Genomic DNA, 15,696 nt, shown 5'->3' on the forward strand with positions numbered 1-15,696 from the left:
GTTGGACCTGCTGCACCCAGCTCTGAAAGGATGAGAAGAGAGAAAGTAGGAAAAGCAGAAAGAGAGACATGATTATAATTCGAGGGTGAGACAGTTTAAACCTGATGACAGCGTACACGTGAGAAACTTCAGCAGTAACAGCACCCAGCTTTGGCTGCCTGGGGTTATCCTGAGACAGAGCAATCCAGTCTCATACATCATGAAGCCAAAGGATGGATGTATATTTCGCAGACATCAGGATAATGTGTGCCTGCGTCACAACACGGGATAGAAAAGGCCAGCTCTGCAGAGTGGAGATCATCTACTGTGGGGCAGTATGTACCAGCAACAAAGCCAGAGAGGGACACAGGGAGAGGTGTTGGTGCCACAGGACAAGGGGGAACCTCCTTACATGGACATACAAACCCCATTTATGCCCCCCACACCAGTATCTCCCAAGACATCGTCTCCAGTGGTGTCTTCTGTTGTAATGGTAATATGGTTGTTGTTGACTGTTGAGTTTATAGGCTAAGTCTACACTGGTATAACTTAATGTCAAGGAACTTAAAGGGGGGAAGTGTTGTAATGAGACAGTAGTCAGGTAGTGAGGCAATGCACCCACTAGGGGGGCACTATGATCTGGAGAGGATATCTTATGAGTTAGAGAATAAGGAGAGTGCTGCCAGCTCTCAGTGTTCTGTATGTTTATGGTGAGCCACTTTAGATTGTGCTTGTTATAAGATAAGATAAGATCGCCTTTATTAGTCCCACAGTGGGGAAATTCACAGGGTTATAGCAGCAAAGTGGCAGTGCAGAGAACAGGAAAGCTGCAAGAAACTGCAATAACAAATATTTAGGAAAGATAAATAATAACAATATAATAATATACAAAAAATATATAGATACAAAAAATTACATATTTACAACAGTAGCAGCGTAGATATTGCACAGATGCATGAGGTTGTTAGGGTGGTGAGTGAGTTAAATGTCAGTTTCTGGTGTGTGTGGTTACTGAGTGCAGTGTTTGTTGTAAAGTCTGACAGCAGCTGGAAGGAAAGACTTGCGGCATTTCTCCTTTACACACCTGTCACTGAAGGAGCTGCTCTGTGCTGTCAGAGTGCCCTGCATGGGGTGGGAGATGTTCTCCAACAGGGATGATAGCTTCGCCACTATTCTCCTGTCGCCCACTACCTCCACTGGGTCCAGGGGGCATGCCAGAACAGAATTGGCCTTCCTGATCAGCCTGTTCAGTCTCCTCCTGTCAGCAGTGGAGATGCTGCTGCCCCAGCAGACCACACCGTAAAAGATGGCTGATGCCACCACAGAGTCGTAAAAGGTGTTTGGGATCCCTGCACCCCAAAAGACCTGAGTCTCCGTAGCAGGTAGCGCATGTGTGTTGTCAGTCCAGTCCAGTTCGTTGTTCAGGTGAACACCCAGGTACTTATAAGAGTCCACATTCTCAATGTCCATTCCCTGGATGTTCGCTGGTGTGGTTTGAGAGTGTTTGAGCATGCGGCAATCCACCACCAGTTCCAGTTCCTTGGTTTTCCCCGCGTTGATCTGGAGGTGGTTCTGCTGGCACCAGTTCACAAAGCCCTGGGTCAGTTCTCTGCATACCCTCTCGTCCCCATCAGCAATGAGGCTGACAATTGCAGAGTAATCAGAGAACTTTTGCAGGTGGCAGTTGGTGGAGTTGTAGAAGTCTGCAGTGTAGAGGGTGAAGAGGAACAGAGCCAGAACCGTTCCCTTCAGGGCCCCTGTACTACAGACGACCCTGTCAGACACATAGTCCTGGATCCTCACATACTGTGGCCGGTTGGTGAGGTAGGCAAGGATCCATGTGGTGAGGTGGTGGTCCACTCCCGTGCACTCCAACTTGTCCCTCAGGATTGTGGGTTTGATGGTGTTGAAAGCACTGGACATGATTCTCACAGTGCTCCCAGCCTTTTCCAGATGAGAGAGGGATCGTTGTAGGAGAGGGATCGTTGTAAGCCAGGTCCCTGTTGTGCTGAAGTGCCATTCTGCAATAAAGACAGACAGCGTCAGTTATCTCGCGTGCATTCCTTTGGTGGGCACAAGTTACCATACAGTTTTGGTGACGAGGAATCTGAATCTGTGTAGACAAAGTTTACCATGGAGCTTCTCCAGAGAGCCAAGGGTCTTCAATAGAATGTAAGAAATGATTCTGTGGTCATGTAGATTTGAATTAATGCATTAGGTAAAATGTATTCAATATAATTGTATTTTTGATTTAGAGGCCAATATTTAATTAAATTTCAAATAAAAATGTTTGGAAAAAAGTCCACCCATTTTAGTTAAATGAAACTTAAACATTGTGTTTATCTAAGCCCAAATAGAGAGAATATTGAGTGAATTCAAATTAATGTAATAAGGCTAATTTTAATTGAAAAGCACTTCCTGTCTATTTCTTTCGGGTTTTTTGTTTTGTTTTGTTTTGAACGCAGCAGGCTATCAACTCCACAAGACATTTGAAGAGAGTACAAGACAGTGAATGTCTTCTTCGACATTGCTCATCTTGCAGAATTTAACTGGCTGACTAAGGTAAGAAAACTTATTTTGTTATCACTGGGTTAGTAAGAAGAACGCATGTAGTGGTATGAATGTATCGAAGTCTAACTTTTACTTTTATTTTGAAGGATACGGGTTAACATCCGTGTCCTTGCGTGTTGATATACGCTGTTCTCGGTAAGTTTTTATGGAATTGCGTAAATAAGTACACTGGGTTTAATGTTAAGGTTAGACACATTTCCATAAAGAGGAATACTGGGGGTTATTGCTGGAAGAGCATCTTATATTTCGGACGGCACTTGACGCACTTCCGTTAGTCTTCCCGGGCAGGCAACGTGAGTTATCTCTGTTGTTTCGCTGTTGTGTTGCAACTTGCAAATGTGAAGGTAATGGACCAAGACACGTGTGAAGTCGGTCTGTTAACAATGATACGTTTTCGAGTCGCAGTTTTATTTCTCTTTCTGCATAAAGCTGTTAATTTTAGTGTGGAAATGTCCGGTCCACAGCGGTTGGCGGGTAGCACTTAACGTTGGGGGGGGGGGGTCTGACGAAGCTTTATAAATGAAGTAAAGAAGGCATGTAAAGTACGATCAGAATTGATAGACATGATGGCCAAAACCACAAAAATAGGATCCAGGTCGTACAAAAACATTTGTTTACATTTCTAAATTACAGAAACATCCAGTGAATTTTTTTTTTTGGTGAATGACTTATCAGTTGTCGCATTCCTCCCCAGGATTCAGTGCAGTCTCCGGTTGAGAGGACCAGAGAGGTTGTCCTTCAGTGTCTTATAGAATACCTTGGAGAGCAATGGGGACATCTCATCAAAGAATTCAACGTAGGTGACATTAATTTGCATTAACTTATTTCAAGGACCATATTTCCTTAATTCCTCAAATAGGTGCTGTTGTCAAGTAAATTGACACAGATCTGAGACCTTTGTTTTTTGCTTCAGTGCTCTTCATCATAGATTATCCAAATCTCTGAACTCAACTAGAGGGATGAACACTATTGTTCCACATGATACTGTACATAGAGAGGGATACAATAGTAGAACAGCATTAAGCCCTCATTACAATGGAAGAACAATTGTGGACTATAAACATGTCACATGTAGAAAAGAAAACAGAACAATTTGAGACCAAGCCCTCTGAGGAAATAAAATGTAATAAAACAGATTTATAAGCTATGAAAATAATAATGAATGTATTGTCTAGTAATGTGATATGTACGTTTTATACTAAGACACTTAAAATTTCATGTTGCAGGACACTGACAACTTGGAGGAACTTGAACAGCTCACAGTGGCAATTATTGTGACCCCAAAGCCTGGAGCTTCTACAAGCAACAGCCCAAAGAACATTGCAGTTGTCATAGAGGGTGTAGAAGTCATCACAGGACTTGGAGATATTGCAAGGGCTTGCTCTGTCCTCCTTGGCTTGACCTACGCACTGAATCTCGATTATCCCAGACAGCTGAAGTACACCTTTGAGGTATTTCAGAAACTTTTCTTGGAACTGGATGATTCAAAGCTGTCAAACAAAGTCCAGTCCCTCAAGAGCAAACTTCTGGCTTGAAATGAGACTGTAGTTGCACTGGAGACTTTTGTGCTACAAAATGTCCAGCTTCTAAAGTGCTTGAGAATTGTACATTTGAAAGTGCAATGTTTGTAAATTAGCACTGATTTGGATGGTCCCACGAATGTCAGTGACATTTTAACTTTTGTTAGTTCAAAGTACAGATGTTTTTTACTGTACAAATTGTACTTTTATGATTTATGTTTTGGCACATATGGCACTTATGGAGGATTTTTCTTTAAGATCTATCGATCTAATTTAGTGGCTCAGTGAAGTGAGAAAGAATGGAAAACACATGTTTATGGACATATCAACATTCTGTAATATGGCATTTCTTCCTTTTTTTAATAGTTAAAGTCAGCATTTTGTCCTTTTCAAAGATCAGGTTTGAAATGTATGAGCAAACTTCTGGCTTGAAAACAAGACTGTAGTTGCAGTGTACATGCATGTTGTGCTACATAATGTTCAGCTTCTACAGAGCGAGGGAATTGCACATTTGAAAGTGCTGCTATGTTTGTAAATTAGCGCTGATTTGGACTCAGTGTAAGTGACATTTCTATTGTGGTTAGTTGAAAGTACTAAATGTTTTTCACTCCGTACAAATAGTTTTGGTACATGCACTTCTGGAGGATTATCATTATTGATCCAATTTAGTGACTAAGTAAGGTGAGAAGGCATGGAAACACATGTTTATGGACATCACACAAGTGAATTGTTAATAAAAGTGTTATTTGAGTATTTGTTGAGTTCTGTACTTTCTGGGCCATAGACTAGTTATTCCTAAGAAAGAAGAATGTTTAGATTTAATTAATTGCATTTAATAAATTCAAATTAATGCACTGATAAATGTAGATGATTATTACTCAATTATATATCATTGATCTGTAGAATTAAATTATTTTTTATTAGTACTATTTACACATTATGGAAATTTATCTTTTTCAAATTAACTCAATATTTTTGTTTAGATTATAACTAATTCTGTAACCATTTTCTATTCAGATCTACTCATATTAAATGGATAACTATTAATGGTTTAATATAATTAATTTTTACTCAATACCAAACATTGTGAAATTTAATTAATAATATTACTTGTAATCTTTTGCCTCATTTTTATTGAGTAGATATGGTGTATCTTTTCTTACAGTGTACAGCCAGTGGAAGGCTACAGAATCCAGGCAGTTTTTATTATATACAGGGCCATTTGTACTTTTTCAAAGGTTGCCTAGTCAGCAGTAAAAAAACTTCCTGGTATTGTCATCTGTCATGTGTCATGAGAATACTTTTGTCTCCTCTGTGTAAAGAGTACTGTGGTTATACCAGGAAATTGTTAATATTTTTTGTTACCAACTTTGCTAAGATATAAGGGACAAAATATCTGGTTAACAATACACACAATCTTATACATTTAGCAAATGATGCTGAAAAATATGGCCCTCTGGATTCAGTTTCATGTTTTCCATTTGAGAATTATTCGGGACAGTTGAAAAAAATGGTGAGAATACCTAAGGAATTGTCAGGCTGGTCTATGAAAGGCATTAATTTCCTCACATGTCTAAAGAAATGCCTGAAGGTGTTGAACTGAAACAGCCCCATGCATCCAGAGTCAAGCCAGCCATCAACCATAATCAAGTGAGCATTCTGATTTAGAGGAGGAACTTCCACTCAGAAAAACTCCTTTTGCCAGCAGCAAAGAAAAAGATCAGCCCCACTGCCCGGCAAGACACCAGTTCCTCTGTCCAGCAGGTCACCAGCTCCTCTGCTGAACAGTTTGCCAGCCGTACAGTCCAACAGTTTTCCAGCCCCTCTGCTGAACAGTTTGGCAGCTCTACCATTCAGCAGGTCGCCAGCCCCACTGCTCAACAGTTTGCCAGTTCCACTGTCCAGCAGGTTGCCGCCTCCACTGCTCAACGATTTACTAGTTCTGCTGTCCAGCAGGTCACCAGCCCCACTGTCCGGAGAGTTGCTAGCCCCAGTTGTGAAGCCATGTTTTCTAAACTTCTTGAACTTGTAGAAGAAATTAAGGAGACCCAATGGGTTCATGGTAAGATGTTAAATGCCCTGCTGAAGAAGCAAGATGCATCAGCGTTAGAGGTTCCTAAAGGTCTTCCCCTAAAAAAAATTGCTGATGTTGAGGCTCTCCATGAGTAACTGGAGGGCTGCAGTCTAATGCCTGCTGTTGTAAGTTTACATTTATTTATTTACTTTTTTCTGAAGTGACTTGCACTAGGCTACAAAGTACAAATGTGTATTGCACAATACTAAATTACATAAAGGCTAAAATCTGAATTGTTTAGTCAACTTTCCATCTGAACTGTGGAATCTTTGTCTTTGATGTCCACATAAGCTCTTTGTGGCTCTCATCCCTACATTGCCAAGGTGGCAGATGTAGGGGTACAAGTGTGGATGATGCAACAATACGAATGATGAAATACATCTTATCCAATGAGCTGGCAATGGAATACAACATGTTTGGCCATCATGGAAAAAGAAAGTTAAAGACTTGCGTCTTTTCAGTGTTGTGTATGGTAAGTAAACTAGAGAAAAAAAAAGAGACAATATTGATTTAATGTCTCTCTAGATGAAAATATCATTTACCAGGGAGACTTCAGGTTGCATATGTGGGTAGTCTTTATACCATGAAGGGAATTAGTCTGGAAAAGTTAAGGAATTACAATTACAACATTACCATAATATTTGATGGATATTAATTAATTTAATATATGAAATAATGAACATATAGTAAATTAGAGATACAGTACCACATCAGATTAACAGATTTTGTTTAAAAAACAGGTTTCACACATTCTGAAATTAAAGCTTTTTATTCAGATAATATCAAAAAAACTTGAAATCATATAAAAGCCATCCACACTACAATTGAAAAGCTGTTCAAAAGCATCTTTCCTTCAAATCCTGTTGGTCTTGAAAAATTAAGACTAAAGCCTTTTTCAATCTGATAACTGCATTAGAGAACATCAGCAATGGTTACGTATGAGGTGGTGCTGAAGTCTGATCATTTTACACATTGTGTTATTTGTGTCAAGGGCTGTGGTATTTCTCCTCTGTTTCTGTCAAAACTTTTATTGCATGTACGATGTAACAATTATATTACCTACATGATTACTTTTGTACAATTACACTTACACAACTATGTCTGAACAACTACATTTGCACAATTACATTTGGTGGCATGGCTCTGTCCTGGAGGAGCTCCACTTTCCACATGCTTGCATGGAAAGCCTGGAGCAGGGAGAGCACCTCCCTGTCCTTCCATGAGCCATCATGGAACGGCTTTAGCGGAGAACAGCAGCTATGGGCACCTCCAGGGACCCTCCACATTCTACACACTTGCATGGAAAGCCTGGAGCAGGGAGAGCACCTCCCTGCCCTTCCATGAGCCATCATAGAACGGCTTGAGTGGAGAGCAGCGGCTATGGGCACCTCCAGGGACCCTCCACATTCTACATATTTGCATGGACAGCTTGAGCAGAGGGAGCAACACACGTGCAGGGGACAGAACACAGCAAGCAGCGAGACAACATAATGACATGATCATGACAGATGTTACAGATATTGGTTGGCACTATCAAGCTATCTTTGAATTTCGAGAACAAAACAGCAGTGAGAGATGCTAGTAGTAGCAGTAGTAATATACATGTTCAGTCTCTGGGAGACTTACAGTCCATGTTGCCATCCACTGGTAGGATTAAGATGTAACAGCGAACCTTATCTCAATATGCTCAATGTATTTTCCAGTTCACATCAGACATGCAGTACAACTCAAAATACTCAAAATACATATTAGTTGACACATGAACAGGATATAAATAGGAGGAGCTTACAGGCCTTAGTCAGTGTTTACAGTGGTGTCTCTCTCTTCATGGAGCAGACAGATTTAAAAGTTATAATGACAACCAGCAAGAATGCTGTAACTAAAGTAGGCTCATCAAACAAGGCTTTTGTCCGTGTCAAAATAAGTCGACAAAAGTGCTTGTTTTTGCCACTAACAGGTTCAGATTGTTATGTTTCACACAGCCCCAAATATGTTTGTGAGTGAGAACTACAATATAATGTTTTATTAATTCATATATTTAAATAATAATAATTCTTTACTTACATTATATCCTTCATACTTTTGCCCGCATGCCCCTGAAGTTGGTCTTAGTTTCATTCTAAGTGGTGTTATGCTATTTGTGATGTTAGCTTATATTGTATATTCTTAAAGCTGAATTTGTTTTACAGAGGTTCTTAAGAAGAATGCACTGACAGCAAAAGTGAACCAGCAAGAAGCTGAGAGGGCGCTGTCAAAGTGGTTCACCGGAGCAAGAGACAGGAGGACAAAGGGCATCCAGAATGCAGCCAAGGCCAACTTAAGCAGTACTGAGAGACTATTCTTTTGTTATGTTGTTCTTTTATTAAGTGCTGTTTTGAGAAAGTTTAGCAAATGTTCTTTTATGATGATGTTCTTTTATTAAGAACTAAAAATGTTGTGTAATGTTAATATAGTAGTTCATCTGTAAATGACGGAGGCATGTATCATTTTATTTGTTCGAATCCTGTTATTTTAGTCATTAGCAGAGGTAGATACATCTAATCTACTGTGTGAAGCCTCAATCTGCTGTGTTCAGTTGGAATAGGCCCATTATAGAACATGTGGACAAACCCACCTTCAACCCATATTTCACCCAGTATTGTCCCTGTTTAGTACCCACATAAATCATATATCTGGGACTGAGATGGGTCTTGTAAAATGCTGCACATTAATGGGAAACCCTAAATTTCATAGCAGCCTCACTGAAAAATCAAATTACCCCATAGCACCAGCAATAGAAAATTTCTGGCACCACCCCTGCCTGCAGGATAGGAGGTAAAACCTTGGGCACCACGACACTGCTCACCTCAGGGCTGTATGCTCATCCCACTTCTTGTTTACCTTGCTGACCCATGACTGCTCTTCCAGTTCCAGTTCCAATCACATCATCAAGTTTGCCAATGACACGACAGTGATGGGTCTCATCAATGGCACTGCCACCAAGAGTCACCGGCACAAAGTTCCCAGAGGTGCACATTACAGACGACCTCAACTGGTACACCAACACCATGACACTTACCAAGAAAGCCCAGGAATGACTTCACTTCCTGTGGAGATTGAAGAAAATGAAAAAAGTTATTAAATTCCTCCAGCAGCATCAATTCACGTACAGTGGCTAAGTTTTCTTTACAGTCTTAACACCATCTATCAAAAAGGATTTCCTTCTCCCTAGCAAAATCAATGAAAGTCTGACTGGCTGTTCATACACCTCCAGCACCAGTTCATATGCCTTCAAATTAGCATTTTTAACCTTAACCATAGTCAAGACTGTCTTTGACTGTGAGGAAGGAACATGCTTCCTGAGCTTTACCAGAAAGCTTACATTGCAAAAGAATGGCCCCACAATAGTATTCAACTCACAAAAAACAGGCATCAAGTTAACACTCTTCCTCAAGGCAAACACTGCAGTGGCTGCAGACAGCAAATGCACACTAGCAGAAGAGGTGATTGAACCTGACTGCAGCCTTAACTGGCGCAACTGAATGGGTGTCTCTGCCTCGGTCTCTAGTGTCTTTAACCCACCTCTGGGCATTGTACGGCCCTTTTATAAAAAGTGTTTGGTGGACTCTGTAGCTATAATATGCCCTGCGAAAAAAAGAGGCATTTGATAATGTGCCCCTCTCACTGTAACGAGCAGGATCAAGAACACTGTGGGAAATCTGGAGCTGACAATTTGGAGTTTTTCTCCTTGGCATTGGACCAGAGTTGTGATGTCCGCGACACAGCCCAGTTACTCGTCTTTGGATGCAGGATAACAAAAGACTTTGAGATTATGGAGGAGCTGGCAGCAATGTGGTCAATGAAAGGGACAATGTTGGGGAGTGACTTGTTCATTGAGGTAAATGCATGCTTGGACAAGCTGAGACTAAAATGGGGCAAACTGGCAGGTGCTACAACCGATGGTTGTCTAAAACCTGACAAGAAGAAACTTTTGAAGTGGATGCAATATATAGTGACTGAAATTAACCCAAAGCAGAAATTGGTGGGTTTTTTTTTTGTTTTGTTTTTTTATTTTTTTGGGGGGCTTTTTGTGCCTTTATTATAGATCAGTGGAGACTGACAGGAAAGGGGGTAGAGAGAGGGGAATGACATGCAGGAAGAGTCAGACTGGTCGGGAGTCGAACCGGTGACTGCCTGCTAAGAGCATCTTGTGCTCACATGGTTCACGACCCACCACTCAACTACCAGGCCGCCCCAGAAATTGGTGTTTTTGCATAGTATTATACATCAGGAGGTGTTGTGTAAGTCAATGTTATTGATGTTCTAACTAAAATAGTTAATTTCATCAGGGCAAGAGCTTTGAATCACAGACAGTTTGTTGCACTTTTGGAAGAGCATGAGACTGAACATGGCGACATACAGTGCATCTGGAAAGTATTCACAGCGTTCCACTTTTTCCACATTTTTTTATGTTACAGCCTTATTCAAAAATGGATTACATTCATTTTTTACCTCAAAATTCTACACACAATACCCCATAATGACAAAGTGAAAAAAGTTTGCTTGAATTTTTTGCAAATATATTAAAAATAAAAGGCAAAAAACATCACATGTACATAAGTATTCACAGCCTTTGCCATGACACTCAAAATTGAGCTCAGGTGCATCCTGTTTCCACTGATAATCCTTCAGATGTTTCTACAACTTGATTGGAGTCCACCTGTGGTAAAATTCAGTTGATTGGATATGATTTGGAAAGGCACACACCTGTCTATGTAAGGTCCCATAGTTGACAGTGCATGTCAGAGCCCAAACCAAGCCATGAAGTCCAAGGAATTGTCTGTTTACCTCGGAGACAGGATTGTATCGAGGCACATATCTGGGGAAGGGTGCAGAAAAATTTCTGCAGCATTGAAGGTCCCAATGAGCACAGTGGCCTCCATCATCTGTAAATGGAAGAAGTTTGGAAACACCAGGACTCTTCTTAGAGCTGGCTGCTTGGTCAATCTGTGTGATCAGGGCAGAAGGGCCTTTGTCAGGGAGGTGACCAAGAACCCGATGGTCACTCTGACAGTGCTCCAGCACATCTCTGTGGAGAGAGGAGAACCTTCCCGAAGGACAACCATTTCTGCAGCACTCCACCAATCAGGCCTGTATGGTAGAGTGGCCAGACAGAAGCCACTCCTCAGTAAAAGGCACATGACAGCCCACCTGGAGTTTGCCAAAAGGCACCTGAAGGACTCTCAGACCATGAGAAACAAAATTCTCTGGTCTGATGAAACAAAGATTGAACTCTTTGGCCTGAATGCCAAGCGCCATGTCTGGAGGGAACCGGGCACTGCCCATCACCTGGCCAATACCATCCCTACAGCAAAGCATGGTGGTGACAGCATCATGCTGTGGGGATGTTTTTCAGCAGCAGGAACTGGGAGACTAGTCAGGATCAAGGGAAAGATTAATGCAGCAATGTACAGAGACATCCCTGATGATAACCTGCTCCAGAGCACTCTGGACCTTGGACTGGGGTGAAGGTTCTTCTTCCAACAGGACAATGACCCTAAGCACACAGCCAAGATAGGAGTGGCTTCGGGACAACTCTGTGAATGTCCTTGAGTGGCGCAGCCAGAGCCCAGACTTGAACCCAATTGAACATCTCTTGGAGAGATGCTCCCTATCCGACCTGATGGAGCTTGAGAGGTTCTGCAAAGAAGAATGGGAGAAACTGGCCAAAAATAGGTGTGCCAAGCTTGTAGAATCATACTCAAAAAGACTTGAGGCTGTAATTGCTGCCAAAGTGCTTCAACAAAGTATTGAGCAAAGGCTGTGAATACTTATGTACATGTGATGTTTTTTGTTTTTTATTTTCAATATATTTGCAAAAAGTTCAAGCAAACTTTTTTCACTTTGTCATTATGGGGTATTGTGTGTAGAATTTTGAGGTAGAAAATGAATTTAATCCATTTTGGAATAAGGCTGCAACATAACAAAATGTGGAAAAAGTGGAGTGTTGTGAATACTTTCCAGATGCACTGTAGGCTACCACACAGCTCTCAGATGGCTCAGCCTGGGCAAAGTGTTTAAAAGAGTATGGGACCTGAGAGCAGGGATTCAAGAGTTTTGTGAGAAGAAAGGCAAGGACATCCCAGAGCTCTCAGATGCAGAATGGATAGCAGATCTTGCATTTGCTGTTGATGTGACTGGACTAATGAATGAACTAAATACCAAACTACAAGGCAAGGGCCTATTTGCACATGAAATGTACAGCCTCATGAAAACTTTCATGACCCTCTGCAGGTACTCATCAACATTAGGGGCACTGCATGGTGAGTTTTCACAGCAATTTGAAGACTTCAAAACAGTTGTGAGTGAAATGCACATGGCTGCTTCTCCTTTCACTTGCAGTGTGGATAATGCACCCAGTGATGTTCAGCTTGAACTCATTGACCTGTAGTCTGATATGCTACTGGCAGAGCACTTAAAGTCAGTATCACTACTGGACTTTTATTCTTCTCTCAAACAGCAGAACTTTCCACACATGAGAAGGCATGCTCAGAACATGTTGGTTCTCTTTGGATCAACCTACATATGCAAACAATTTGATGAAGTGATGAAGTTGAACAAATCCAGATACAGATCAGTGGATCATCATCTGCCAGCTGTCCTTCGTATATCCACCTCAGACATTCAGCCTGACTTCAGTGCACTTGCTGAAGCCCAGCACAGACTAGATTTCTCTCAGTGAACAAGCAAAATGAACTGAAGAACAGAAGATGTTGAACTAGACTACAAACAAAATAGTAATAGCACTTACATTTTTGTATAAAGTTAATCTAATGCTGATCTAAATGCTGTAAAATATATTTTCAAAATTGTTTGTTGTGTTATGTTAAATGGATATTAAATATTAATATTAAATAGTGATATAATGTGGGTGTTTTGGGGTTTTTTTTTACTGTGCCTGCTCCACATTTTCATAGCCTAATTGTAACATTTACTCTTACCAGTAGCAGCTTATCAAAACCAATACAATTGACTGCTGTTTATAAAGAGGTAAAATACATTTTGAGCAGAATTGAGTTCGGTTTATTGGTCTGGCCCTCCACAACAGTCCCAGTTCCTCATGAGGCCCCTTGGGAAAATGAATTGCCCACCCCTGCCCACTCTCCCTCCAGAGCTTGAACTCACACTCCCTCTCTTCCCTTTCTAGCTGAAGGCAAGCTAAATGCACCTTCAACTGGACATGTAACCTAGAACCATGTCCTTCCTTGGAGAAGCAATCAGAGCAGCCAGCTCCTCACCTGAGGTCACAACAGCCATACACCCTGTGCCCAGCCTGCTGGCATGAAGAAAACCCCTATATTTACCAAGCTCTAAAAAGAACTGTTTTCCATTCCTACTTGAGAAGAGTGCCAGAAACAGGGACACCATAATATTAAGTCAACTTTTCTACACCTGTCAAACTCACCTAAAGTGGGGTTAATCACAAACTCATCTAACATCTGTCGCCATACTCACCATGCTAGCTTTGCTAATGCAGCAACCACCACACGGCTGAGACTATGGCCACCAGTGAGCCTACTGCCAAACTTCTCCAGTTCCTGCTTAATACGAACTTCACCTATCTGTTTTCTGAAGTGTGCTGGGCTTTAAGTGACTTGCTGAGCTCAGCAGCCTGAGCCCTAAAATGGTCAGCGTTTGTACTCCAGCTCCTGATTGGAAACAGGATCAGCCGAGCCAAGTGACCTGTTGGAGAAAAGGGGAGGGCTGACCAGCAAAGCGACACAAACCAACACACACAACACAAAATCCCATAACACTTGCACAATAATTTCCTCTAATCTGAAGGGCTTGTTCATGTTCTTTTGTTTCTCTTAGTCGCTCCTGATTGAAATGAAGCTTAGTGATAGTTCAGTCAGGAAGACTATCTCCTTGTGCATGCCTTCTAAGTCAGAAGCAAAGTTTCCTGCTATGTCTAAGATCCAATTACAACCTGACACATCAGCCCTTCACTTGCTAGTCACTTGTAAGATGTCAAACTTTAAGAGGTAGAATTGAAGAGTCACTGACAGTTCCACTTGTTAATCTATAACCAAGTGCAGGTAAAAAAAAAAATTAAAAAGCAATCTAAGTGGTGAAACCTGGCTTTAAAGTACAGCAATACATAATACATAATCCCTTGATATGACTGAGGAAAAACAAACCAAAAAAAAAACCCTTTCATGGATAGAAAAAAAATGTAAGAAACCTCAGGAAGAGCAACAGAGGAGGGATCCACCTCCTAGGAAGGGCAAACGTGCAATAGATGGGAAGAAAAATAGACCACAAATTACAGGTTAGAATCAAAATCAGCAACAAAACAAACAACAACATAGCTAAGATCAGCATTTAGTTTAAATGATGTTGTAGTATGGAAAACAATGAGGTTGATGTACTTTAATTGAGTGAGCTAGTAATAGACTGGTTTCATAGAGAAGTGTTGAACTCTAATGGAATCCAGTATGCAGATTTCCAATGTTTGTGTGAGTCATAGGAGAAGGCCTGCAGGACCAGGGCCACACACAGAGTGGGACAACATAAGCAAAAATAACATTCTGAATACTGCTCCATGTCCTCAATTTCCAAAACAGCCATATCATTCAAGGTCAAATCTCCATCCATCCATTTTCTTTTGCTTATCCAGGGATGAGTCATGGTGGCAACAGGTTGAGCTAACTAGTCCTGAGCTATGTTTTCCAGCTCCTCCTGGGGGATCCCAAGGTGTTCCCAGACCATATGGGATATATATATATATATATATATGTGTGTGTGTGTGTGTGTGTGTGTGTGTGTGTGTGTGTGTGTGTGTTTGAGGGGTGGTATATGCTATTTTTTGTTATTGCTGCAGAACTGAGCTGATCAGGAAATCTTTGTTCCTACTGTCATCAGACTGTTCAACGCCTCAGCCAAAGGCAGTGGATCATGACACAGACTTAAATCTTAACTGAATGCATTAGTGAGCTACTGGACAATTTGAATTTCCCCAGGGGAATAATAAAGTAGTTTATCTATCTATCTATCTATTATCTATCTGTCTTTTAATATTACCATAGATGTTTGCTAAGTACTTGGTGTACACACCCAGAATACTCTGTTACATGGTAGTCTACACCAGACTTTACAGAAAAAAAAAGTTAATGATTCAGATCTGTCTCAAAATTTATTTCATTTCACTTCAGTTCATTCAAACTTGAGGCTGAAGGTCAACATGAAGTTTCCCCTCACTGAATTGTTTTAGGAATGGGTCAATAGCCTTTGTTTTCTTTGCATGAATTGAACTGAACTTTTGAACTGAAGTGATTCAAAATACATTGGGTGTGAAATATTAAATCACACTGTGTAATATTTTGTTGATATGGTATGCTGAATATAGGTAAATATAATTTCTTAGAAGTGAGATTATATATGGTTTGTGTGGTTTGATCTAGTTTTGACTTTGACTGACATACCACTTGTGATTTTCAAAAAATTATAATTACCCTACATTGGGCAAAGAGAGGCACAAAGATTCCAGGTGGGTTAAGCTGGTTGTTGTGC

At 40.9% G+C, this 15,696-nt stretch overlaps 1 long non-coding RNA gene and 1 pseudogene across 1 annotated transcript in view; both read left to right on the top strand.

Annotated features, from left to right (window-relative positions):
- The window catches only part of LOC139636746 (uncharacterized), a 36,401-nt gene extending 31,580 nt beyond the window's left edge, over positions 1 to 4,821 (top strand). The window contains exons 5-7 of the long non-coding RNA XR_011694454.1: positions 2,448 to 2,541; positions 3,245 to 3,346; positions 3,777 to 4,821. This is a non-coding gene — a long non-coding RNA (uncharacterized lncRNA). The remainder of the gene's footprint in view (positions 1 to 2,447; positions 2,542 to 3,244; positions 3,347 to 3,776) is intronic.
- A 4,289-nt stretch (positions 4,822 to 9,110) lies between these two features.
- LOC139636030 (general transcription factor II-I repeat domain-containing protein 2A-like) lies at positions 9,111 to 12,878 on the top strand (annotated as a pseudogene).
- Positions 12,879 to 15,696: the final 2,818 nt, after the last annotated feature.

This window comes from Trachinotus anak, unplaced genomic scaffold (assembly GCF_046630095.1).
Source record: "Trachinotus anak isolate AG129_WGS33_773 ecotype Australia unplaced genomic scaffold, CSIRO_AGI_Tana_v1 ptg000019l, whole genome shotgun sequence".
In the NCBI taxonomy this organism is placed as follows: Eukaryota; Metazoa; Chordata; class Actinopteri; order Carangiformes; family Carangidae; genus Trachinotus; species Trachinotus anak.